This window comes from Pleurodeles waltl, chromosome 8, assembly GCF_031143425.1.
Source record: "Pleurodeles waltl isolate 20211129_DDA chromosome 8, aPleWal1.hap1.20221129, whole genome shotgun sequence".
NCBI classification, from domain to species: domain Eukaryota; kingdom Metazoa; phylum Chordata; class Amphibia; order Caudata; family Salamandridae; genus Pleurodeles; species Pleurodeles waltl.
In genome coordinates this window covers 1,333,413,770-1,333,436,242 of record NC_090447.1, presented here as the reverse complement: position 1 = coordinate 1,333,436,242, position 22,473 = coordinate 1,333,413,770, and positions in this window count along the sequence as shown.

Genomic DNA, 22,473 nt, shown 5'->3' with positions numbered 1-22,473 from the left:
ACAATTGTGCATTTACGAAAAGGCCCCAATATGTGTAAATTGTGTTTTATTATATCCCCAAATTGGCTTATGATACAGAGATCAGAGATGTAACCTTGGATATGACTTACTGAAATCCAAATCCAAAATAAGAACCTGAAAACCAAAGGATAGGTTTTTAAGACGTCTAGATTCCATTATATGTTTCATTACTTTGCTTATTTCTCTGAGCTGGAGGAGTTAATTGCTTGCTGCCTGAATACAAGAGGCCCTCTCCAGGGAGCACATGCACCCCCTTGTAGAGAAACAGAGTGGGCTGGAATCTCCATATCTGTTAGCAGCATATCATTTAGGGCCAGATGTAGAAAGCATTTTGCATGGTGCAAACTGCGAAAACCGCAGTTTGCTCCATGCAAAATGCCGAATGCGATGCTCATTCACAATTTGCGAGTCGATACCGACTCGCAAATTGTGAATGCGACTCGCAAATAGGAAGTGGTGTCCCCTTCTTATTTGAAACTCGCATCACTATGCTAAATTGCTTTTTGACCGCGAATGCGGTCCCAAAGCAATTCGCAATTACCACCAGTGTCACACTGGTGGTAACCCATTCGCAAAAGGGAAGGGGTCCATATGGGACCCCTTCCCCTTAGTGAATGTTGCCAAAAAGGGTTTTTCAGAGCAGGCAGTGGTCCAATGGACCACTGCCTACTCTGAAAAACTGAAACCAAATGGTTCTGTTATTTTTTTTCTTTTGCAACTCGTTTTTCTTTAAGGAAAACGGGCTGCAAAATTAAAAAAAAACATGCTTTATTTAAAAAGCAGTCACAGACATGGAGGTCTGCTGTCTTCAGCAGGCCACCATCCCTGTGAGTGGAGGGACTCGCTATGGGGTCACAAAATGCGACCCACCTCATTAATATTAATGAGGTGGGTCTTTGCGACCCCATAGCGACTCGCAGACGGTGTCTGAGACACCATTCTGCATCCAAATTTGCGATTCGGATAATGCTACATCTGGATCTTAGTTCGGAGAATGTTCCTACATTGGACACAAGGAGACTAGGCAAAATGGTAGCTCTAATGTGATCAGGGTGCAGAGAATGCAGTGCTCCAATAGTGAACATATATTCAAAACACATACAACGAAGCACTGTACAAAACAATGGTTGATCAATGACTTTGAGATAGTAACTGTATTATTATCTCTCAGGTACCGCCACTGCTCTGCTGTTAGTTCAAAAATGATTTGGTCTGCTGAGCAAGTTGCATCAGCTGATGTTTTGAGGCAACTTGTGAGTGAGATTGAAGCAGTCATTGTGTCATGGTCAGTACCTTCAGGTGGCAACTTCATGGAGTTTCCTGATACTGACAAACTAGGCGGTGCGCTAGTCCAATGACATTGTCCTGATGAGACTGTAAAAGTAATTACAAGGCAAAACGTCAACAATCACCCCTTTTGTTGCTTACAGTTTGTATATCGTCAGGAGATATTGCAGACATACAGATGATATCTCTGTTCTGAAATATTTGAAGTTCATTGCTCAACCACTGGATTTTGTACAGTGACGTGTACGTGTTTTGTATATACGTTCACTATTCGAGCACAGCATCATCTGTAGTATGTTCACAGTGGATATTTCACACCTTGCTCTTAATAAGGCTGATTAAGAAGTTGTGGAATCAATAAAAGAGTGTCCTGTACTTATTACTAATTGTTTCCATGATTCAATAAGGATTCAAATGTACCATTGAGTTGAATACCTCTGAAGCATTCCAGTGGAATTCTGTCAAATGAGCCCCATGGGACTATTGTTGTACTATAGTATGCTTAGCCTAATCCCTGTGGGCACATAGGGTGTCCCATGATCCACATATAGATCTAATCTATGTGAATCCTGAATCCTATTATCACTTCTCATGTTAGGGGGATCCTGTCAAAAGTAAAAAATTGCAATCTTCATTCTTGATTTCCTGAAAATGTCTGCATTGGACTTGACCCTTTCTGCCGGGTCACTTCCAAATGTTTTGTCTTCACCCCTCTTGTTTTTGCTGAAATTGTTTTTGTTGGCCTTATGACTCTGTGCGCCTTATCACTGCTAACCAGTAGTAAAGTACTTGTGTTCTCACTGTTTAATATGGTAAAGTTGGCTTACACGTGATTGGCATATTTATTTACTAATTAATCCCTTACAGAGCAGTATACCATATAGCCAGGACCTGTAAATTAAATGCTTCTTGTGGGCCTGCAGCACTTATTGTGCCACCCACTTTATTAGCCCCTTAAAACACATCCTAGGTCTATCATTGTAGCTTGAAGTCAGTTTTAAACTGCCAATCGACGTGGCAATATAACCTTCTTGCCAATGCTTAAACTCCTCATTATTACATACGAGTCACCCCAGAGGTTAGGCCCCAGGTAGTCCACACACCAATGTTCTTTGTAATTAAAAGGGTGGACATATACTTTTAAGTTTTACATATTTTGGTAGTGAAAAACTCCTAAATTCGTTTTTCACTATTGTGATGCTAACTTTCCCATATGATAACATTGGGTTGCCTTATTTAGGAGTGGGTGAAAAATTCCACTGCACCAGCGAAGTTGGCAACGTTTTGGCCACTTCGCGTTACGCATATAGCGCTGTTATCCTGGCAAATTCCACTGCATGGTGGAATGTTTTGTTGCATGCAGCTCACCAAAACTAAGTGTGCCAATAAAATTCAAGTGAGAATTGGTGTCCTCTAGCACACTTTTCAGGCAATAAGAGAGTACCCAACGACAGGCCCGATTCACAATGGTAAACTTAGACCAAAAGTCTAATTTTAGACGAAAAGTGTAAACTTAGACCAAAAGTCTAACTTTACTCATATTAAAGTTAAACTTTTGGTCTAAGTTTAAACTTTTGGTCTAAACTGAGACCAAAAGTGTAAACTTAGGCCAAAATTCTAATTTTACCCTGGGGTAAAGTTAGACTTTTGGTCTAAGTTTAGACCAGAGTTCCAAGAGGCTGGATACACTCGTCCCACTGGAGATTTGCAACTTCCAAAAAAGAGACTAAGGGCCTGATTACGAGTTTGGCGGTTTGTACACCACAATGGAGGTAGCGGCGGTCCGACTGTCCTCGGCTTGGCGCTCGAACCCCCATATTAATGTGCTGCCGGTCCCATGGAGGAAAGACTGCTGTGGTCCCACCATTAGGCAGTTTAGACTGCTGTGGTGGCGAGGCAGGCCAAGTAGGTCAACTGATCCATTGTTTCCGCCTGGCACATTATAATGTTGTCTACCGCCAATGTGACCGTGGTGGTCCAAATACCACATCCCAGCGGGAGGAAACAGAGTGTATAAAGGAAGGAACTTACCTGTAGGCAGTGTTACATGTCCTATGCCACTATGGAGCCCATCACACTCATCCTGCTGCTGCTGCTCATCGATAGAGCCCAAAATCCACACTGCTGTGGATGCAAACAAAGGTAAGAACACACACCTATCTGTGTCATTAACCTCAAAAACAGATTTATATGGGGGTCACGCTACGGGCACCAATTACACTTGACATTGTAAAAAGTTCTACCCCGAGCATCTCACAAACGTCCTCGAAATTTTCCAATACCACCAAGTACAAATGTTTGAATATATTAGAATAATGCAGTACACTAGCAGAGTGAGAAGTTTTTATTCCAGAAGAAACACAGGCGGCCAACAAGTGGTTTGTCAGGGACGACTTTTTCAACGCTGTAAAATGAACATTGGAAAAAAAACAAATTGCGCATGCACATAAATGAATATACAAAAAGTGACCTAAAACCTATTCACCTGCACCCCATTGTGCAAACTTAAACATGGCAACAAAGAAGCGGTTACCGAGGACATCACACCGCATAAAGTGTGGATAGTACAGAGGACCCATGACCATAAAGAGAGAAAAAAAGAGTGGTAAGTTCACCACATCCAAGTGCATAAGTAAACTGAATGGACACCACCCCTCCAAAGTGCAGTTAAGAGCGGTGCTGTCACCAACAAAAGCAATCAGTTTGGGAAAATCGCCTGTATGTACAAGTGAATAGTGTGTCTGCGAGAGCAGTACTTGTAGTGGAGTGGGATTAAAGTCATCAACATGCATGAGCATGCATTTAGCGTGGGGTATAAAGAAAAAAGGGGAGGAAATGGAGATGGGTAAAGCGTGCAAGTATAGTCAGCATATCGAGGGCACCCTGTAAAAATATATCAGGAGCATACAATTGTGTGCGCATGGTAAAACGCATACCTGAAAGGATGGAAAAAGCTCCAATTGGCAATGTTGATGATTTTTAGAAAAGCCGGCCGTACCAGGTCAGAAGTACACAGTTGTTCAACATCGAAGAGAAGGAGAAGCCATGATAAGTCTCCAACTTCTATAAAATGAATGCGCAAGCACAAAGTATCAACATTTCAACATTTTTGAGTGCACCGTAAAGTAAAATGCTGGAGTTAAAACAACCAAATGCAGACTTACCACGGACCTGCAGTATCTAAGTGGGCGGTAGCAGTAAGCCTGGCACCACTGTTATGGCAAAATAAATAGCAGCGGGCAGTAGGCATGAAGAAAGGACACTGTTCTCATGCTGGGAAGTGCCCAGACAAAAAACAGAGCGCTCTATAATGATTTCGTTCATGAATAACGCAACCCGAAGTGTAAACAGCGCATATTGAAGGTGAAAATACAGTCTCTCCAGCGTACACACCAATGTAACTTGCGTTGAATAAAAAATTAACTAATAGAAAGTGATAAGTGAAACCATATTGCCCAAAGCAGATGTGTCATAGGGAGAAGTATCACACAAGGGGCCTAAGACACCCCGGCCAGGTGAGAGAGGAAGTAATTGCTAATAAAGTGGGAACTCAAAGCTGCAGTAATAAGACTTGGCCTAGAAACCCTGTGACAGATGTACACATCAAAGTCAAAGATGAGCATTTTAGAAGGGGACCCATAGCAATAGGACATAATGAAATGTAAATTCAGTAGCATGCATTCAAAATGTAAGTGAAAAGCATGCAGTTCAGAGTATCATATCCCTAATTATGGACAGAGATTGTTAGAGACAGTGAAACCAGTAAAACATAACATACCAAATTACTGTTCCGACAACATCTCAAATTACATATAGAGCCCGCATTCTACCATTCATGTTATCGGTGTTCTAAATAGGTCATAAAGATATAGACATAGTTTATGCATCATCAAGAAATACATGTGGCTCCCGGCCCAGGTTGAGTTCATAATCCACAGCTCTGAGTTTTGTGATCCAGCTCATATCCAATTTCCTGAGTGTCTGGACTCAGTTGCCTCCTATTGGGTGGCCCAAAACCCCTCCCATGGCTTGAAACTTAGGGCCAGATGTAGCAATCTACAATTTTGCGAGTTGCAAATTGCGAGTCATACCTACTCGCAATTTGCAACTCGCAAAATTGTATGCAGAAAGGTGTCTCAGACACCTTCTGCGACTCGCTATGGGGTCGCAAAGACCCACCTCATGAATATTAATGAGGTGGGTCGCAAATTGCGACCCCATAGCGAGTCCCTGTACTCACAGGGATGGTGGCCTGCTGGAGACAGCAGACCTCCATGTCTGTGACTGCTTTTTTAATAAAGCAGTTTTTTTTTTTTTTGAATTGCAGCCCGTTTTCCTTAAAGGAAAACAAGTTGCAATTCACAAAAATAATGAAACCATTTGGTTACATTTTTTCAGAGTAAGCAGTGGTCCATTGGACCACTGCCTGCTCTGAACAAATATTTTCAGCGATATTCACAAAGGGGAAGGGGTCCCATGGGGACCCCTTCCCGTTTGCGAATGAGTTACCACCCACTTCAAGTGGGTGTTAACTGCGAATTGCTTTGCGACCGCTTTCGAGGTCCCAAAGCAATTCTACATCGCGGTGAGAGTCGCAAATAGGAAGGGAACACCCCTTCCTATTTGCGAGTCGGATTCACATTTTGCGAGTCGGTACCGACTCGCAAAATGTGAATCAGCATCGCGATGTCCGTTTTGCATGTCGCAAACTGGGTTTTTCGCAGTTTGCGACATGCAAACCGGTTACTATATCTGGCCCTTAGTAAGCGACAGTTCGTCCACATTCAGAGCAAAATTTGAAACAAGAGGATAGCTCTCATTTCTATTTCTATTAGCGTGGCTATGTTCCTGCAGCCTCTCCTTTAGTGGTATGATTGTGCTTTCTACATAAATGTGGTGGCAAACACAAACAATATAATAAACCACAAATTTCGTGTTACAGTTATGAAAGGAATTGATTGTGTACGTGGTAGAGGTGTTATAGTGAAAATATTTCAATTTCTCCAGGGCAAAAGGACACATGTTGCAGTGCCCACACTTATAGAAGCCCTGAGGTAAGGTATTAAGACAACCTGGAGGAGTCTGTTTTGTATCCTGGGCCAGGAAACTGGAGCACATCATATTACAGAGGTTTCTACCCCCCTCGCATGCAAATTCTACATGGGATGGCTAGAAAAGACTTATATTTGGTTGGAATGCCCGCCACACCGCATTGAACATGTGATTTTTTTCAGGCGATATATAGACAGCATTCATGTGATATGGATAGGCAGTGTGCACTTACTATCTATCTTTGTATTTTTTCTCAATAGTAACTCTCACAACATTTCCTTTATGTACCACTTCCATCAGAAGCAGATAGCTTACCTAGACCTTACTCTCTATAGTGAGGATGACAAAATCCTATCTACACTGTATAGAAAACCTACTGTGTGCAACTCCATTCTCCACGCCAATAGCGCACAATCTAAGACTCAAATATATGCTATTCCCTATGGGGAAATGACCAGGTTCAGAAGCAAATGTAGTGAGGATACTAACTTCCAAACCAAACACCACCAGTGAATCAGTTAGTGCTTGTAAAGCGTGGCTTATCACCGTAGAGTCTCAAGGTGTTATGATGGGCATGCTGATCATTCGAAGAGCCAGGTCTTGAGATCCTTCCTCATTCCTTCAGTGATGTGGCCTGTCCGATGTTGCGCAGTGCCTTATAGGTGTGAGTCAGTAGCTTGAAGGTGATGCATTTGCCGACCGAGAGCCAGTGAAGGTCTCGGAGGTGGGCAGAGATGTGGTTGTTCCAGGGGATGTCGAGGATGAGTCTGGCTGCTGCGTTCTGGATTCTCTGTAGTCTGGCTTGTAGCTTCTTTGTGATGCCGGCGTAGTGTGCTGTTGTAGTCCAATTTGCTGCTGACCAGGGCGTGGGTGACCATCCTTCTAATATCAGTGGGGATTCATTTGAAGATCCTTTGAAGGAGCCGCAAGGTGTGGAAGCAGGCTGAAGAGATGGTGTTGACTTGATGGGTCATGGAAAGCTTTGAGTCCAGGATGATGCCAAAGTTGCGTGCATGGTCAGTGGGGGTGGGAGTGTTTCCCAGGGTGCCTGGCCGCCAGGAGTCATCCCAGGTGGAGGGGGTGGAGCCGAGTATGAGGATCTCTGTCTTGTCCGAGTTGAGCCTGAGGCAACTGGCTTCCATTCAGGTGGCGACTGCTCTCATGCCATTATGGAAGTTTCTCTTGGCTGTTGATGGGTCGTTGGTCAGGGAAACGATCAGCTGGGTATCGTCAGCATAGGAGACAATGTTTAGTCCGTGCTGTCTGGCAATCTTGGTGAGTGGGGCCATGTAGATGTTGAAGAGGGTCAGGCTTAGTGAAGAAACCTGGGGTACTGTGCAGCATGATTCTTTGGGCGCCAATGTGTACGGTGGGAGTCTGACACTCTGGGTTCTTCCGGTCAGTAAGGATTAGATCCATTCCAGTGCATTGTCAGAGATGCTGGCATAGTGGAGACTGGTGCAGAGGCTGGAGTGGGAGACTGTGTCGAACGGGCCGGAAAGGTCAAGGAGGATGAGGGTGGCCATGTCTCAGTGGTCCAGTATGGTGCGGATGTCTTCTGTGGCTGCGAGAAGGGCTCTCTTGGTATTGTGAATGCTCCTGAATCTGGACTGTAAGGGGTCCAGAATGTGGTTTGATCCCAGAAACCCCATCAGTTGCACGTTAATGGCCTCTTCTGTTACCTTTACTGGGAAGGGGAGCAGCAAGGTGGGTCTGTAGTTTTTCATCTCCCTTGGGTCTGCGGAGGGTTTCTTCAGGAGCGGGTTGATCTCTGCATGTTTCCACTCAGATGGGAAGGTGGTTTCGATGAAGAGGTTGATAGTCCAGAAGAGCTCTGGTGCGATGGTGGCATTGGCCAGGTTAAAGATGTGGTGTGGACATGGGTCCGAGGGTGCCCCTGAATTAATGGAGTTCATGAGTTTCCGGGTACCTTCTGTGGAGATAGGGGTCCAGAGGTTAGGGGTCTGCATTGTTGGGTCCTTGGTGATGATGGGGGGCAGTGGGGGTTGCCTTTGGTTCTTGAAAACTTTGTATATGTCCTGGATTTTCCAACAGAAAAAGGTGGCAAGTTTGTGGAAGAGGTCTTGCGAGGGGGGGATGTCTGAGGTGTCTAATCTGGGGTTCGTGAATTCCTTGACTACAGTGAATAGCTCCTTGCTGTTGTGTGCGTTGGTGCTGACACATTCTTGAATGGCAGCTTTCTTGAAGACTCTGATGCGCTGGTGGTGTGTGGTGACTGTGTCTTTGTAGGCTGTGAGATCTGTGGTTTCTTTGCTGTTCCTCCATTTCTTTCCAGTGATCTGCAGTTGCGTTTGGATTCTTGGAGTTCTGTTGTGAACTAGTTTGGTTTCCTCCGGTGCTGGTTTTGGGTGGGTTTTCTGAGGGGGGCTGTGGTGTTGGCGCATTCTGTAATCCAGCAGTGCAGGTTGAGAGCTGAGTCGTTTGCGTTTGTGGCATCTGGTGAGGGGGGTTTGGCTGAGGGCATCAGTAAGCTGGGTTTCAGTGACTCTGCTCCAGTTTCTGTCTGGAGATTCTTCTCCAGGGGCTACCCAGTCATAATGATCACAGGAGCCAGACAAAAGATTCTAAAGGTGGAACATCAGACTTTACTTACTAACACACCTTTGCCCACAAGAAAGGCTCCCAAACGGGTGCTAGTCACTCCATACCGCAATTTAAGTCATGTTTTCTGTAAGATTCTATCACAAAACTGGCACATATTAGGTTTGGATGTACCTCTACAAGATCATATTCCCAAGAGACCTCTCGTCACCTACAGTAGGGGTAGAACCCTCTGTAACATGCTTTGCTCTAGTTCCTGGCCCAGGATACAAAACAAACTCCTCCAGGTTAACTTAATACCTTACCTCAGGGCTTATATAAGTGCGGGCACTGCAACATGTGTCCTTTTGCCCCGGATAAATTGAAATGTTCCCGTTATAACACCTCTACCACGCACACTATCAATTCCTTTCTCAATTGTAACACCAAATTTGTGGTTTATTGTATTGTTTGTGTTTGCCACCACATTTATGTAGGAAGCACACTCATACCACTCAAAGAGAGGCTGCAGGAACATAGTCATGCTATTAGAAATAGAAATGAGAGCTATCCTCTTGCTTCAAATTTTACTCCCAAACACAGTGTGGGCGAACTGTTGCTTATTAAGTTCCATGCCATATGAGGGGTTCCAGTCCACCCAAGAGGAGGCGACAGAATCCGGACATTCAGGAAATAGGAGACATGCTCGATCATGAAACTCAGAGCTGTGGATTATGAACTCAATCTGGATCAGGAGCTACATATCTTCCTTGACGATGCATAAACTGTGGCTATACCTTGATGACCTATTAGTAACACTAATAACATGAATGGTAAAACGGGGGCTCTATATATAATTTGAAATGTTGTGGGAACAGTTATTTCATTTGTTATTTTTTACTAGTTTCACGTATATCACATTTTCTGCTCATAAGCAGAGATATGATACTCTATCCTGCATGATTTGCATTTTCATTTTGAATGCATACCACTGAATTTACATTTCATTTTGTACTATCGCCATGGGTCCACTTCTAAAATGCCCATCTTTGACTTTGCTAACTGTGTACATATGTCACATGGTTTCTAGGCCAGGTCTTATTAATGGAGCTTTGAGTTCCCACTTTCTTAGGAATTACTTCCTCTCTCTCCTGGTCGGATGTCTTAGGCCCTTAATGTGATACTTCTCCCTATGGCACATCTGCTCCATCTAATATGGTTTCACTTATCACTTTCTATTCATGTATTTTTTACTCCACACAAGTTACATTGTTGTATACGCTGGAGAGACTGTATTTTTATCTCCAATATGCACTGTTTACACTCATGAACAAACCATCATGGTGCTGTGTTTTTCTATCTGGGCACTTCCCGGCATGAGAACCATGTCCTTTCTTCGTGCTTACTACCTGCTGCTATTTAACTTTCCATAACTGTGGCGCTGAGCTAACTGCTACCGCCCACACTTAGACGCTGCAGGTCCTTTGTAAGTCTGCATTTGGTTGTTTTTCACTCTGCCATTTTACTTTACGGTGCACTCAAAAATATTGTACTTTTGATACCTTGTGCTTGTGCCTTCACTTTCTAGAACTTGGTGACTTATCATGGCTTCCCATTCTCTTTGTTGTTGAACAGCTGTATACTTCTGACCCTGTACAGCCTCCTTTTCTAAAAATCAGCAAAATTGCCAATTGAAGCTTTTTCAATCAGGTATGCATTTTACCCTGCGCACACAATTGTGCACTCCTGAAATATTTTTGCATAGTACCCTTGATATGCTGACTATGCTTGTACGCTTTACCAATTTCCATTTCCCCCCTTTTTACTTTACATCCCACGCTAGATGCGTACTCGTGAGTGTTGATTGACCTTAATCCCGCTCCACTACAAGTACTGCTCTTACAGAAACACTATGCACTTGTGCATACAGGTGATTTTCCCAACTGATTGCTTTTAATGTTGACAGCACTGCTCTTGACTGCACTTTGCATGGATGGCTCCCATTCAGATTACATATGCACTTGTGGGTGGTGTACTTACCACTCTTTTCTTTTCTCTTTTTGGGCATAGGTCCTCCGTACTACCCACACTGTATGCGGTGTGATGTGCTCTGATGCTATATGGCAGTATCAGTTTCTCTGTTGCCGTGTTTGAGTTTGAACAATGGGGTGCAGGTGAATTTGTTTAAGGTCACTTTTTGTACATTTAATTATGTCCATACATAATTTGTTTTTTTTGTGCTGTTTAGTTTACATCCTTGAAAAAGGCATCACTGACAAAACACATGTTGGCTGCCTTTGTTTCTTCAGGATTAAATACATCTCAATCTACTAGTGCATTGTGTTATTCTAATATATTCAAACATTTGTACTTGGCGGTATTGGACAATTTTGAGTACTTTTGTGAGATCCTCCAGGTAGAACTTTACAGTTGTATTTGTGCAAGGGTTACCCCTACTCTTGTTTGACTCTGCTTTGGTGGCTCAGTGTCACTACCGGCTGAGCATTTTGTCTAGAGTTGACATCAATATTTTCCACTTGTGAAAAGTGCGGCAACTTCTCTACCACTGCCATCCATTTCACACTTGACAATGTTTCCACAGTCAGTCATTCACAAAGAATGATACATTTACAGCTATCATATGCTCCCTTTGGGTAGGTCACTGACACTGCACCACCACACTCCACAAAAACACGTTTGCTCATTTTAGGCATAGGGACAATGAAGTGTACAGTACAGTACACTGTGTCACACAACAGCAACACCAAAGCAACATCACATCTACCAATTCAACTTACACCTTCACATTGCTCACATGCCTTTAACTGTTGTCAGATTGAAGACACATTTGTATGAATGTGACATATAACACAAATACCCCTCCCATTAAACATCCTGTAATGGACCCATACTGCAACACAATGGAAGGTCAATGATATGCACAATAGTCTGTGAAACAAATATCAACATTTCTCAATGCAAACAATACCTTCACAATAGGGATGGGGGCATCAGGAGCACTCCTGAAAGGATGCTGTCCTGGGACATCTTTCACTTTGTACATGCCTTTAAAACACCATTTGCCCAGGAACTGGCCCTTCATGTATCTCAGAGACAAACAATATTTGAGCCAAGTTACATGCCTATCTGTCAAATATGTAAATGAAAGTTGAGAAAGCACCCACAACAGCAATGGCATGGGGCATACATCTAGATGAAATAGCTGCAAGGTACACACATCAAAATGGACATAGTCAAATGCGAATTAAGGTAGCACAACGGAACACCCTCCATGTGAAGGTATGCAAAACTCTAGCTCTCACACATGAGATGAATGAACAATCCATATCAGGGGGACAAGTCTAACACCGTACATGCTGACATTGTCCAACACAAGATGAAATACTTAGCATAGCAAACATAACACAATGCAATGATACACAATTAGATTATCAAACACATATCCATACAGTGAACATCTGTCTTTGTCCTGGGTGACACCAGCACTGCCCACAAATTCAGATATTGCAAATAACAGCAAATGAAACAGCAATCAGGGTGAAACACAAACAACTGTAGACATACAACACAAGTTACTCAGGAACAACAAAAAGGTGAAAAAGTAACAGCAGGAAAAATGTATACCCAAGAAAACAACAACTTGGGTTTATTCAATCAAAATGCTGAAGAGCGAAGTCCATTGACCATTCCATATGAGTCAGAGACGTTGCCCATTGAATCCAACATGGATGTAATGCTTTAGCGTTAGGAACGCTTGCTTTGGTGACAGCCTCTAAGGCAGGCACCGGGAAGACAACAATAAAACGTTTCCCTTGGGCAAGTGGCCTCTCATTATGACGGCCATCTGAACTGCCGTCAGAATCTTTTCTGTAGGTGCAAAACGCTGTTCAGCATTGGAGTATAAATGTGATTTATATGCTATGGGCACCGTGTCATCCTCACTGAAGGTGACATAAGTAAATCCAATGGCACCAGCAATTATTCTGATGACCAAATTTGTTTTATTGTCACATGTGTGCAAGTGTTTAGCTTCTAGCAGGTCCTGTTGCATTCCCTTAAGGATGCGGGTGTGTTCAACCGTCCAGTGTCTGCTAGAAAAATTGGGCTGAACCAAGTCATAAAGTGGCTTGATCCATTGTGCATAATCTGGAATGTATGTTCTGCCAAAGTTAAAGAAACCTAGTAATGACTGTAGTTTCTTAAGTGTGTTAGGAGGGTGCAGTTGAGCAAATTTTTCTAGAAAGTGGGGGGACAGGCTCTTTCCCTTGTTTGATAGCTCATATCCCAGGAATAATACGCTAAGAAAGGCTATCTTGCTTTTCTTAAAATTGAATTTGTAACCGAGGTCTGCAAATCCCAAAATGATCAGATCGACCCTTGCAAGATGAATGTCGTGGACGTCGTCTATGAGATATATGTCATCCACGTAGGATAACGCCTCAGAATATCATGTAATATTGATGTTACACGGGCTGAAAATAGCCCTGGGCTATTTTTATAGCCTTGAGGTAAACGACAAAAGCGTTTCTGATAGTCAAATGAGAATGCACTCAGGTCCAGACTTTCATGTGCTAAATTCTGGCAGAAGAATCCATTAGATATGTCTAATGTTGTTTTATATTTTTTACGCACTATATTGTTTATTAGTGCCATGCTGTGTGAATTTTGTATAGCATATGAGCGTGTATGAGTATTTAAGTGTCTATAATCAATGATTATTCTAGATGAATGGTCCGGCTTTGCAACTGGGAATAACGTATTATTCATTGCAGATGTACAGGGCTCAATAACTCCCTGGTACTCAAGTTAGGCGAGGACCTCTCTCACCGGAGCTTTCGCTTCATGTTTAACAGGATATTGTAGTTGCGGTTGGGGTGTAGACCTAACGGGAATAACATGACAAGGAGACTCCTTGTCCCAACCTACATGATTGCGATATAACACAGGTGCCTGCGCTAAAGCCCTTTCAGAAGCATAGGCTTCTTTGTCTGCTTCTGGAACAAGATGGGAGAAAGAAGGCAAAATGACATCTACCCTCTTGTGGGAGCTTTCTGACGTATTCAGGTGGCCAGTCTCTTTCGGCTAATAGGATATCACTAGTAAGTTCATCCCAAAATATCACACTAATAGTGCACTCCACGTCTCCCTGTATCTGAATTTTTAAATCATAAACCCTATTGGGGGGGAGAACACGGCCATCCGCTGTTTCAACCACGATGTAATCACTAGTTGCTCTCGCATCCAGATGATCTTTCAGACTTTGTCGACATATCGTGACCTCTGCCACGCTGTCTACAGAGTCACTACCCACATTTTGTTCCTCAACAGTGTTCTCAAGTATACTGGCATTTTTAGCTGTCACTGCTGCCACCTTCTTCTTTTTAAACTGTGGCTTTTGCTGAGGAGTCTTTTCTTCTTTTTTAACGGTAGACTGTTGTGAGTCTTTCTTTTCTTTCACGTATTCAGGACGTCAATCTTGACGGCCCCCTCTCTCGCTACGTCTATCAGTATATCTGTCTGGAGTTTTAATGTTTTCCCTATTTCTGAGATCATGGTCCTCATTACAACATTGGCGGTAAATCCCGCTTACCGCCGTGCAGAAGACTGCCAACACACCACGGCGGCCGCAGAAATCAGCTATAGCTATTTCGACCCACAGCTCAGAATCCGCCAAAATCTAGACACCCACACAAGTCCGCCACACCAAAGGTCAGTGATAAACTGGCGATAACAAAACCTCCACCGTCACGCCAACAGGAATACGCCCACACTATCACGACCCATGAATCCACGCGGCGGTCTTTCAACCACGGTATTCAATTGGCGGTACAAACCGCTGCGCTCAAAATACACACACATTCACAAAACACTACCACATTGGACAATTCCAAATACACACACATGATACACATACACACACCACACACCCAATACAATATAAAACACACACCCACATTACCCACAAACCCTTACAACCAAACATTTGGCAGAAGCAGAGAGACAGCAAAGCCCACACCAGCATACAGAGGCACACTACACCTTCACACATACACATCTACGCACAAAACACTACACACCCGTAAACATCACCCCACACATCAGAACACACACCACCTCACACATCACCCACACCACCCCAAGGCACCGCAAAGACACCCCAGGTTTTCTGAGGTGGAGCTCAGGGTCATGGTGGAGAAAATCATCCGGGTAGAGCCACAGCTATTCGGATCACAGGTGCAGCACACCACCATAGCTAGGAAGTTGGAGCTATGGCGGAGAATTGTCGACAGGGTCAACGCAGTGGGACAGCACCCAAGAACACGGGATGACATCAGGAAGAGGTGGAACGACCTACGGGTGAAGGTGCGTTCCGTGGTCTCAAGACACCACATTGCGGTTCAGAGGACTGGCGGCGGACCCCCACCTCATCCCCCACAACTAACAACATGGGAGGAGCAGGTCTTGGCTATACTGCATCCTGAGGGCCTCGCAGGAGTAGCTGGAGGAATGGACTCTGGTAAGTCAAATCTTAAGTACTTCATCCCCCACCCTACCTGCATGCTATCACATACCCCCATCACTCCAACTCCTCACAGATGTCCCACTATCACAAACCACACATCCCAACACCAAGGCCTGCATGCAACAACAAAGCATGGACACCCATTACCAATGCATGTCCACTACACATACCCACACAGACCCCTAAATAATTAACACACAAGGTCCTACACAAGAATGTAAGTACTTGAGTAGAGGGTCACCCACATATTGCACACAATGGCACACACAGATGCAATAATCATGCCTTTACACCGCTGTAAGACCCCTACCCAATGTCACCGGACAGGAGGTTCCAGACATGTCCACTCCACCCACAGAAGAGGCCCACAGTGATGACAGCAGCTCTGTCCAACTGGATCTAGATGACCAGCCCAGCCCATCTGGGACCTCGGGACAGTCGGTTCCCCTGACACAGTCACAGGCCACCACAGAGCCTCCCCCCTCAGGAACCACCAGCACAGCACCCACCCAGCGGGCCCATACCTCTGTCACCAGGACACGTCAAGCAGCAGTGTGCCCACCACTACAGGGAACCCAGGCTCATCCACCACCCCGAGAACAGCAGGGACCTGGGGGCAGTGCAGTGGGCACACAGTTCAGGGGACAGAGGCCCAGGAAAACCAGGGAACTGGGAGGTCAGCTGTGTGACAGGGGGAGGACAGGCCCAGGGAACCCACTCTCAGCGAGACCCTCTCCAACATCATGGGAGCGTACCATCATTCCCAGGAGATGATGGCAACGGTACTGGCCAAGTTTCAGGAGACCCAGCGGCTGCAGGAAGAACAGTATTTGGGGTTCAGGGCAGAACTCAAATCCATCAATACCACCCTGGGCACCATTGTAGGGGTGCTGAAGGACCTCGTGAACACAAGGAGGGACAATGTGGCACAACAAGGGGCCCCTGACACTAGCCTGGACGATGAACTGCCCACCACCTCCGCTGGCGCTAGTGGACAGGAGGCACCGCCACAGTACCACAACACCAGCACCCCACCCCCTGCAGATGGAGAACCACCCCGCAAGCAGTCCCTGAGATCCAGGACAAAGACAGAGAACAATGCCAAGACCCCCGCCAAGAAATTAGACCACCCTGATTGTCATCCTTCTGTCCCACTTTGTCACCCTGTCCATCCTTAAGCTGCCCTGGCTCCACTTCCTATGCCCCTTTGGACAATGCACCTGTGAAACCAATAGACTGGACTCTGCCATGGACATTCCCCACCATCACCCCTGACCATTTTACAACCCCTTCCACTATTTAGCACTTAAATAAACACCCTTGAATCACAAAACAATTTGGAGTCAGTCTGTGCTTTCACAAATGTGTATTTGCAATAACTGAGGGAAACAGCAATGTCCATTCTATTGTCAACATACCTATGCACACAGCTCTAGTCCATGAGGTAATATAGCAGAGGTCACACAGTGGGATCCACATCTGTGAAATCGAAAGGGAAAGTGACAAATTAGCATCCATACACTGGGTGAAAGTGACAGACAGATGAGAGGTCGCACAATTTTATCAGATGTAGGAGGCAGTGATGTCCACTGGAAGTATTGTTGGATCACTGTGTTTCTGTTGTCTATGCCTCCTCTTCTTTACTGTCCACAGGCTCCACAGCTGCCACAACACCTGCTTCAGGACCATCCTCCTGCAGAAAAGGCACCTGTTGTCACAAAGCCAAGTTGTACAGCATACAGCAGGCCACAATGATCTGGCACACCTTCTTTGGTGAGTAGTAAAGGGAACCACCTGCCATATGGAGGCACCGGAACCTGGCCTTCAGGATGCCGAAGGTCCTCTCTATAATCGTCCTAGTTCGCCCATGTGCCTCATTGTAGCATTCCTCTGCCCTTGTCCTGGGATTCCTCACTGGGGTCAGTAGCCATGACAGGTCGGGGTAGCCAGAGTCACCTGCAAATGTCGAGGGACAAGTGTTAGACACACACTAACCCTTAGGGACAACCTCAGACCCAGACAACTATTCACACTTAATAGGGTCCTTGCCCTCACCTAATAGCCACACACGGTGCCTCTGGAGTTGCCCCATCACATAAGGGATGCTGCTATTCCTCAGAATGTAAGCGTCATGCACTGAGCCAGGAAACTTGGCGTTCACATGGGAGATGTACTGGTCAGCCAAACACACCATCTGCACATTCATAGTATGGTAGCTCTTCCGGTTTCTGTACACCTGTTCACTCCTGCTGGGATACCAAGGCCACATGTGTCCCATCAATGGCACCTATGATGTTGGGGATAAGTCCCAGGGCATAGAAGTTACCTTTCACTGTAGGCAAATCCTCCCCCTGAGGGAAAACGATGTAGGTGCGCATGTGTTTCAGCAGGGCAGACAACACTCTGGACAACACGTTTGAGAACATAGGCTGGGACATCCCTGATGCTATGGCCACTGTAGTTTGAAAAGACCCACTTGCCAGGAAATGGAGTACTGACAGGACCTGCACTAGAGGGGGGATTCCTGTGGGATTGTGGATAGCTGACATCAGGTCTGGCTCCAACTGGGCACACAGTTCCTGGATCGTGCAACATGTCTGTAGGTGACTATTATATGTTGCTCTTCCATTTTCGACAGGTCCACCAGCGGTCTGTACACCGGAGGATGCCGCCATCTCCTCACCTGCCCCAGCGGACGTGCTCTATGGATGAGAACAGCGATCAGAGGGTCAGCCAACACTGAGGTACAAAAAAACAACTTTATTGCACACAATTGTCAATCCGCTATGTGCCTGTCTTAGTGTGCATGCAAGGCCTAGATATGTGTTACGCATTTAACATTAATGCCATGTGGCCCCCTGAAATGGCGGCTGCCTGACCTGTAAGGTGGGACAAGGGGATATGAGGCAACTGCTCTGGCGTTGTACACCTTCGCGGTAGGCGGTCGAAGACCACGGCGCAGTCCTGCATTGGTTAACATTGGACCCTATGGGTCCCTGGAGCCAATGACGATGTACGCCGGCGGTGACGGTACGCACCGCCACGGACGTGACCGCCATTTTCTGTCTGTTCACTCACAGGAGAGGACCTACACTGCAAGTGCTGCTGTGACCTCAGTCTGGTAGCGACAATGGCTCAAGTGTCTGGGGAAAGGGCCCCTGCCTTCATATCGGAGGAGTTGGAGAAACTAGTGGATGGGGTCCTCCCCCAGTACACGCTACTCTACAGTCCTCCAGGCAAACAGGTGAGTACACTGTGAGCATGCTGTATGGGCAATGCCTGTTTGGAGTGGTGTGGATGGGAGATAGGGGGAGTGATGAGGCGTCCATGATACGACAGTGAGTGTATGTGCGTCAGGGCAAGGGTGGGAAGGTGGGCCAATGACTGTGACGGTCCAGACGCTTAATGTTTTACTTTTTCCCCTGTACTATTCCTGTAGGTCAGCACCCACCAGAAGAAGGATATTTGGCGTGCCATCGCCAAGGACGTCCGGACCCTGGGGATCCACCACATACGGACCACCCACTGCCGTAAAAGATGGGAGGACATTCGCCGCTGGAGCAAGAAGACAGCAGAGGCCCAGCTGGGGATGGCCTCCCAACGTGGGAGGGGTGCACGTCACACCATGACCCCCCTGATGTTCCGCATCCTGGAGGTGCCGTATCCAGAGTTGGATGGGTGCTTGAGGGCATCACAGCAGCCACAAGGGGGTGAGTACAGTCACATCCATCTGACTCTGCGCGCATTAGGAGGTGTCTGGGTGGGGGAGGTGGGCTGTGGGTTCCCCTAGGCTACGGCAAGCCTTGTAGGCAAAGACCCTTTGTGAGGCAGGCTAAGTGGCACCCCAACCCCACCAGTAGTAAGAGCCATCTACACCTAGTCAGGCTCCTGTGACTTCCATGTGTGCAGCAATCGGGCATAGGCCATGTACCCCATGTCCCTGTGATAAATTAGGGAACTCTAAGTGCGTGGCGTAGTGCAGAGGGCTGTTGTGTCTGTAGTGTCCGCCAACGGTAGCGGTGTTGCATGCACTTAACATGTCTTTCTACTTTCTTTCCCCCACCCTTTTTGTGGTCTCCCTGGTTTTGTGTGCATTAGCATCATCAGGCGGAGGAGCTTTGCCACCGGAGCAGGAGGGAGCTGCATCCCACATGGCCCTGGAGGGCGAGACTACGGAGTCAGAATTCACCAGTGGGACGGAGGGCGAGGGGAGCTCCACGGCAGGGCCTGGAGCAGAGACCAGCAACACCGACTCCTCCTCTGATGGGAGCTCCCTTGCGGTGGCCGGCCCCTCTGTGCCCCCCGCATCTACAGGTACAGCCGCCACCCCCCTACCAGCAGCGCCCTACTAGCAGCCCCTCAGCGTGAGCCCCGTGGCCGCTCACCCAGGAGGGTGGGCATCTCCTTCGCCCCAGGCACCTCAGGCCCTGCCCCAGTCAGCCCTGCTGCCCTCAGTGAGGAGGCCATTGACCTCCTCAGATCCCTCACTGTTGGGCAATCTACCTTTCTGAATGCCATCCAGGGTGTAGAGAGGAAGTTGAAACAGACAAATGCATACCTGGAGGGCATTCATTCTGGCCAGGCAGCCCAACAGCGAGCATTTCAGAGTCTGGCCTCAGCACTGATGGCAGCCATTGTCCCTGTGTCCAGCCTCCCCCCTCCAACTTCCTCCACCCAGACCCAATCCCCAGTACCTCAGCCTATCCCAAGCACACCATCAGACCAGCTTGCACACACCTCAACACACAAGGGTAGCTCTGGCAAACATAAGCACCACACATCCCACAGGCACTCACGCAAGCATCATACCCATGCACACATACCAACATCCACTGCCTCCACTGTGTACCCCTCCTCCATGTCTCCCTCCTCCCTCCCTGTCACGTCTCCACTCACATCTGCATGCACTACATTTTCAGCCACTACCCCCATCACCAGCACGCCCATCGCCACACACCGCTCATGTGCACTCACCACCCTCACTACCATTCACACATCCCCTGTGTCCTCTACTGTGAGCCCTCCTCCCAAAGTACACAAACGCAGTCACACACCCACCCAACAACCATCCACCTCCTGACAGCCTCAAGCCCATGCACCTTCACCCAAAGTCAGCAAACGGACACCTCCTACAACCACTACCTCTTCCTCCACTCCCAAACCCCCTCCATCTACCCGTCCCAGTGTGTCTAAAAAACTTTTCCTGTCAAACCTTGACCTCTTCCCTTCACCTCCCACACCCCTTCCGTCCCCTAGGGCCCGCCTTTCCAGGTCCCAACCCAGCACCTCAGCCACCACATCACCGAGCACAGTGGTGCCAGCAGTAACCAGCTTCTGGAGTGCACCAAGCAGCAAGGCTGCCAGTGTCCCAAGGAGCTAGGCCACCCCCAAAACAGAAGAAGTTGCCCACATCCCGGAGGGAGAAGGCCAAAACACCTGCCACCAAGGGCTCAGCCAAGACAACAGTTGGGAGTGGCAAGACAGCTGCGCCACCATCCAAGGTGGGGAAAAGCCTGAAAAAGAAAGGCAAGTCGCCACCAACCTGCACGGCGGACAAGACCACCACCGGCGCAGCCACATGCACCGCCGCCACGGCCACCACCGCCAGCACCCAAGATACTGAGCCCTTCACCAGCACCGCAGACACTGAGCCCGCCACCAGCACCGCCGCTCATGACACCGCCGCCAGCACTGAGGTCAGTGAGCCCACCACCAGCACTGCTGCTCATGACACCGCCACCAGCACCGAGGCCAGTGAGCCTGACACCAGCACCGCCGCTCATGACACCGCCGCCAGCACTGAGGTCAGTGAGCCCCCCACCAGCACCGCTGCCCAATGACCGCCTCAAGCACCGCCGCTACTGAGCCCCCCGCCAGCATCGCCAGCGCCCACGCCACATCCTGAGCCAGTAGCACCACCGCAGACATGGCTGCCATCCCCAGTGGTCATTCGTACGAGGCCGGTGGTCAGTTCCAGGGGCCTTGGCAGCTTCCATGTTGCCCCACCGTCAGTGGAGTATCACATCCACTACCTCAGTCCTTGGCAGGATGAAGCACTCTGGGCACAAAGCCCCCTCCTGAACCAGTGGAGTATCACATCCACTACTTCAGTCCTTGGCAGGATGAAGCACTCTGGGCACAAAGCCCCCTCCAGAACCAGTGGAGAAAGACATCCACTACCTCAGTCCTTGGCAGGATGAAGCACTCTGGGCACAAAGTCCCCTCCAGAACCAGTGGAGAAAGACATCCACTACCTCAGTCTTTGGCAGGATGAAGCACTCTGGGCACAAAGCCCCCTCCAGAACCAGTGGAGACTGTTATCCACTTGAGAGACTGTGGCTTTGCACTCCCCAGGATAAATAAGTGGGCAACCCACCCACTGGAGAGACTAGAGAGGCTGTGGCTTTGCACTCCCCAGGATAAAGCAGTGGGCAACCCACCCACTGGAGAGGCTTGAGAGACTGTGGCTTTGCACTCCCCAGGATAAAGCAGTGGGCAACCCACTCACTGGAGAGACTTGAGAGACTGTGGCTTTGCACTCCCCAGGATGCAGCAGTGGGCAAACCACCCACTGGAGAGACTTGAGAGACTGTGGCTTTGCACTCCCCAGGATAAAGCAGAGGGCAAACCACCCACTGGAGAGACTTGAGAGACTGTGGCTTTGCACTCCCCAGGATAAAGCAGAGAGCAACCCACCCACTGGAGAGACTTGAGAGACCGTGGCTTTGCACTCCCCAGGATAAAGCAGTGGGCAAACCACCCACTGGAGAGACGTGAGAGTCTGTGGCTTTGCACTCCCCAGGATAAAGCAGTGGGCAACCCACCCACTGGAGAGATTTGAGAGACTGTGGCTTTGCACTCCCAGGATAAAGCAGTGGGCAAACCACCCACTGGAGAGACTTGAGAGACTGTGGCTTTGCACTCCCCAAGTTACATCAATGGGCATGGAGCCCCCTCGTGGAGCTGGTGTCGTGCACTCATCGGGCTGAGGTGCCCCTCTTCCCTCCCCCCTGAGGTGCCTGTTTTAT